Source organism: Rhinatrema bivittatum, chromosome 14, assembly GCF_901001135.1.
Source record: "Rhinatrema bivittatum chromosome 14, aRhiBiv1.1, whole genome shotgun sequence".
Lineage (NCBI taxonomy): Eukaryota > Metazoa > Chordata > Amphibia > Gymnophiona > Rhinatrematidae > Rhinatrema > Rhinatrema bivittatum.
In genome coordinates, this window is record NC_042628.1 from 18,849,645 (window position 1) to 18,855,644 (window position 6,000).

Here is a 6,000-nt window from a genome sequence, read left to right on the forward strand (position 1 = left end):
GCAGCTAGGCCTCTCAGGCCCTGGAGCAAGTCCTGGATGATGCGCAGGCGAGGCCCTGGCTTCAGAGCGGCCTCTGGAGGAAGGTAAGAGACCTCCTGCAGCGCAGCAGCAGGGGGGATCGCAACAGATTCCAGCAAACTCCTCGCTTTTTTGGATCTGCTGATTCATCTCATCTAGTCTTCCTGTTTCCAGTGTTCATGTGTGCTCCAACTGCATTCCTGCTTTGTTCTAATTCCGGGCCTACTACTTAAGTCCTGCCACACTGGCACCCAAGGGCTCAACCCATGGCGAAGTTGGCCATCACAGACAGAAGTCCCCACCTGTTGCTATTCATAAGAACTTAAGATATGCCATACTAGGTCAGACCAAGGGTCCATCAAACAGTGGCCAACAGTGGCCAATCCAAGTCACAAGAACCTGGCAAGTACCCAAACATTAGATAAAACACAAGTTACTATTGCTTATTAATTACCATAATAGCAGTTTATGGATTTTAACTCTAGGAACTTATCCAAACCTTTTTTAAATCTACTTTCACTAACTGCTGTAACCATATCCTCTGGCAATGAATTCCAGAGCTTAACTATGCACTGAGTGAAAAAGAATTTTCTTCGATTTATTTTAAATGAGCTATTTGCTAACTTCATGGAATGCCCCCTAGTCCTTCTATTATCTGAGAGAGTAAATAACTGATCTACATTAACTTGTTCAAGTCCTTTCATGATTTTGTAGACTTCTATCATATACCCCATCAGTCTTCTCTTCTCCAAACTAAACAGCCCTAGGTTCTTTAGCCTTTCCTCATAGGGCAGCCATTCCAGGCCCCTTATCATTTTGGTTTCCCTTCTCTGCACTTTTTCCAGTACAGTTATATCCTTTTTGAGATGCGGTGACCAGAATTGCACACAGTATTCAAGATGCAGTCTCACCATAGAGTGATACAGAGGCATTATGACATTCTCTGTTTTATTTTCCATTCCCTTCCTAACATTGTTTGCTTTTTTGATCACCATACCAAACTGGGCCGATAATTTCAATGTATTATCCACTATGACACCTAGATCTCTTTCCTGGTTGGTAACTCCTAAGATAGAACCTAACATTGTGTAACTACAGCAAGGATTATTTTTCCCTATATGTATCACTTTGCACTTGTCTACGTTAAATTTCAACTGCCATTTGGAAGCCCAATCTTCCAGTCTCGCAAGGTCCTCCTGCAATTCATCACAATCCACTTGAGATTTAACTACTCTGCATAATTTTGTGTCATCCACAAATTTGATCACCTTTCCAGATCATTTATAAATATATTAAAAAGCACCGGTCCAAGTACAAATCCCTGAGGCACTCCACTGTTTTGTTTACTTTTTTCCACTGTGAAAACAGACCATTTAATCCTACTATCTGTTTCCTGTCTTTTAACCAATTTGCAATCCACAAAAGGTCATCGCCTCCTATACCATGACTTTTTAGTTTTCTTAGAAGCCTCTCATGTGGGATTTTGTCAAACACCTTCTAAAAATCCAAATACACTACATCTACCAGTTCACCTTTATCCACGTTTATTCACCCCTTCAAAAAAATGTAGGAGATTTGTGAGGAACCCATGAGACTCACCTTGCTTGTGAACTGGCCACTCTTAGACTTGGGGGGGTCATATCTCCAGTTAAGGATGACATCATACTGTGGAACTCTATATTGGACTGGTGGTACAGAAGGTTTATTTGCACCTTAAGACAGCACGCCAGCTTGATTCATAAGCACTAAAGACTCTGGTATAAGCTTTAGTTATTTCCATACTTACCAACAAAACTCACTTATAGGTTACAGCTATTACAGAAAATGGTAGAACTGTTGATTCTTGGAAAATCTAAATTAGATAGTGTTCCCTTCATGTTTCAATTCCGTCACTTGTTTCCAATTTCAGAGAGAGCAAAATTTAAAGTAATAACTATTGCCTTCTGATCTATGAGGAGTAATGGCTCCAAGTATCTCTGGGAAAAGCTGCTTGGATGTTGCAATCTTCTCAGGGTTGTTTGATATGGCTTCGGCTCAGAATTTGCATTTAATGCATTACTCTGCTTGGGCTTTTTCATCTGTGGCTCCTTGGCTTTGGAATGATCTGCCATGTCTGATTAGAATTAAATTATTTAAAGTTTTGCAAGCAGATCAAGACCTGTTTTTTTTTTCCCCCCCCCAAAGTGTTGCACATATATGCTAGATGGCCCTCGCAGGCAGTACCATCTCTATATTTCAGGTTCCACAACATTTTTATTCCAGTTTTATTTTGTCATTTAACTACTTTGATTTTATAATTATGCATGTTTAACTTTGTATATGATTATGTGGTATATAAGTTTAATAATAAACAACAATACATAAAATATCCCAAGGAACACCAAGCAGTGCAGTGCCTAGCATGGCACCATCTTGGATCCTCTATATCTGTCCCCACCCCCATATTTGTTTAGACTTTATTTGGCACCATTATTTATGATTAGGAGGATAGAAATGTAGAAATATGGTGGCAGAGAAAGACTTTTTTTTTTGGGGGGGGGGGGGGGGGGGGGGGGGGGTGGAAATAAAGGAGTCAAGATGAAAGTGTGAGCAGGTGAGTTAGGATTTCTCCTTGTGGCTAATTTTTTTAAAACTTTTTATCTGTTACCTGATTTCTCACTATGTCACTTAAGAGGAAGGGAAGGATATATGTCCTCCCTCTCTTTCTAGACACAAAGGATTGACGGATTTCTCAGCCGGGAAACTGGGATTTTGGTGGGGTGAAGTCCACATCTGTAGTGGGGAGAGGAGAGCTGGAGCAGCCATGGGAAGATGTCTGTTACTGCACCTGAATTTTTACCACCGTGGGAACAGGAGGATACTGTTATGGAGATGAGATGATGTTGGACTTCTGTTGTTGGACGATGATGCTGGGGCAAGAAGGAAGGAGTTCAGGCTCAGTCGGCAGCTCCTGCTGTTTCATCATTGACTATAGAGGCTAGCTCTCTTCAATGAAAAAGGAGTTTACTCAACTCAAATTAGAATTAGCTACAATTAAAAAGGCTAAACTGGAATCAGCAAACATCAAAAAAGCCTCCCCCACTTTACAACATTCAGATCTCCTGCTCCCACTCACACAGAAGATTCAGAAACCCAGGAATAAGTGGTTTACAGTGGGATTTGGTAGGACAAGACTCTGACAGCCCTTCTTTCAAATAACAGCAATACAAAATGCCTTTTCTGTATATTGAAGATGTTTCAGTAATGGAAACTGCAGTGGTATCTGAAAGGAAAGAAAGTATCCGATGCACAGAAAGCCCCCATAACACTATCAAAATCATAACAGAAAGATTCCTGTGCTGGGAGACATGGTTATTAGATGCACTAATTTGGGACTTTTGTTTTTTCAGGGGAACAAAATAGTTAAATGCCTTCTAGGATTCTCAGCTGATAGAAAAATTAAGGACTCTAAAACGGATGTTCTCATCCATCTGAGAACCAATGACCTTGCTGGAAACAGCATCCAAACAGTGCAAAGATATTTCCAGAATCTGGGAAGCAGATTGGGCACATGGCGAAGACTAAGCCACAAAGACAATTTCAATACATGGCTCAAAATCTGGTGTAAAGAAGATGATTTTGTATATATTGGGGGCTGAGGCCATGTGTGGAATAGTAAAAGGCTTTATAATAAAGACGGCTTACATCTGTCTATGGCAGGAAAAAGGATTTTAAATAAGAAATTCAAATCATATGTCACAAAGCTTTTAAACTAGAGTATGTGGGTGGCAAAAGGAAGTTGGACTGTCACCCCCCCAAAAAAAAACAGGAAATGGGTGGAGAAATTAACAAAGATCAGCTCATTAAGGGAGAAAAGGTGTTAAGGAAGAGCACCAAAGTGAGTGAGAAAAGCTGGAAAGCTACAAATGCTTATAATCTGGGCAATAAAACTCCAGATCTGCAGGATCTAATGGTGGAAGTGGACTTGGATATTACGGAAACATGATTCAATGAGTCTCATGAATGGGATACGGACATTCTGGGCTATAACTTATTTAGAAAGGATAGTGATGAAAGAAATGGGGGAGGAGTAGCTCTTTATGTCAAAAACAATATCTGAACCACTGAAATGCAGGAGGCATGAAGAAAGGAAAAAGCATTGTGGGCTGTCTTAAAAAGAGACAATGGCATTTTCATTTACACTGGTGTGGTCTACAAGCCTCAAAATCAGACAGAAGAAATGGATAGAGATCTGGCTGAATGCATCCAAAAAGTGGGAAAGAAGGGAGACCTACTGCTTGTTGAAGATTTTAAAATATTTCTTCATGGAAAGGGTGGTGGATACATGGAACACCTTCCCAGAAGAGATGGTGAAGATGAGAAAGGTAATGGAATTCAAAAGAGCATGGGACAGAGGATCCCTGCTGGCTAGAGAATGGAAATGAACAAATGGGGTAATTTTACTATTACGTCTAAAGTTAACATTTCTGCTTGGGGTAGTCTGCATGGAGCAGCAGTTGCTACTAACCTTGAGAGAAGGCTTGGAGATAGCCTGCACAGAGTGGTGCTACCTCCCTTAACAGAAGATGTGGGGCTAGCCTGCATGGAGTGGCAGTTGCTACTAACTTAAACAAAAAAATAAATTAAAACCTAATTTTGGTCTTGATTTGTTACTGTTCACTATGTTACTATGTATGTAAATCCCAGTGGAAAAACAGCATGCAAAATTTGACACACATTAGTACATCAGCCTTATCTGCCATCAAATTCTCTGTTTCTTCTGTCTTCCTATTAGATCATATCTCTTCTTGCTTCAAAATAAAATTTGTTTTCCTGCTAATATATATTTGTGGAGCAAGATTCTGTTGCTTGAAAAAAGTCAATGAACCTTATTCAAGAACAAGAAGCTGAAAGAAGTTACACTTCCATGTGAAAAAAAAAAAATGTAAAACTCACCCTGAAAGTGCAAATTTTGGAGGGGGGGGGGGGGAGGGAACCAAACTACAATATTTTTAGGTGAACAAAGGCACATAATTTATGAGGGTTTGGGGTAGATTAGCTGAACATATTCTATGCAGCTGACTCACTAACCTCTAGAAAAAGATTTGGCCATTCCTCCTTTCTCTCATGATAGGTGAGAATAAAATCTTGATCTAATATCTAGACATCCACACCAGGGAAAGGGATATAGTATTCTCCTCCTTGCAGGGGTCACTTTCAGCTTATTTCAATGAAGACTTTGTTAAAAGAAAGGCCGCCAGAAAAGAGAGAAATATAATAGAGACTTTCATGGGGCTATGAGTGTAAGGTCCCAGTCATGAGTTGACAGCGAAAACCTATGCACAAAGGAGAATTAACCACAAAGTGAATTCTGACCAAACCAAATGAATGACCTCATTTAAAAGCAAAGTTCCCTGCATTTCCCTAGTAATACTGCAAACATTAATAAATGCATGACTTTGCGGCAAATACCCCGTTCATTTTTACATCCCCCCCCTTTCACTTCGTAACACTTTCAGTCCACAGTCCATCTTTTTTTTTTTATTTGCTTCCTTATAGCCCCGAAAGTCCAAAGACTTTCATTTGCAACGTTTATTTTCTTAAGGAGAAAAAAAAAAAGAAAAAGAAACAAACTTTTACCCAGCGCCAAGTTAATATAACAACTTTCTGCTGCCAAGGTATGTTAGAAGAAAAGAGCCTGTGAGAAAAGAAATGCCACAGGTGAACGAAACCGCCAGCACCGCTAAACCATGAAGAAATGAGCAGCTAAGAAAAGAAAGGACTCGGAGGTTTGAACTTTTTTTTGTTTTTTTTGCAGTGTTTACCTCTCGGAAGACGACAGAGACCGGCTGAGGCCGCTCGAGCGCTGAGAGATGCAGGCGCGAGCCGCGGGTAACTGCACGAACCCTGGAGGGAGCTGTCCTCCCGCTGACGATCTCGCGCTTCCCTCCTGCGCGCGGGACAGGCTGGGAGGCAGCTCGCGCTACGGCCCTTTAGTTGTGC

The 6,000-nt window shown here is 40.7% G+C and overlaps 1 protein-coding gene across 10 annotated transcripts in view; it reads right to left on the minus strand.

The window, feature by feature from the left end:
• The window catches only part of TMC5 (transmembrane channel like 5), an 81,449-nt gene extending 75,449 nt beyond the window's left edge, over positions 1-6,000 (minus strand). For 5 of the 10 annotated variants that reach the window (XM_029576873.1, XM_029576876.1, XM_029576875.1 and 2 more), the window contains exon 1: positions 5,823-5,998. The gene's annotated coding sequence lies outside the window, so the exon portion shown is untranslated. Of the gene's footprint in view, positions 1-5,822 lie in introns of all 10 variants that reach the window. The other 5 variants (XM_029576879.1, XM_029576880.1, XM_029576884.1 and 2 more) reach the window with 3 other exon arrangements.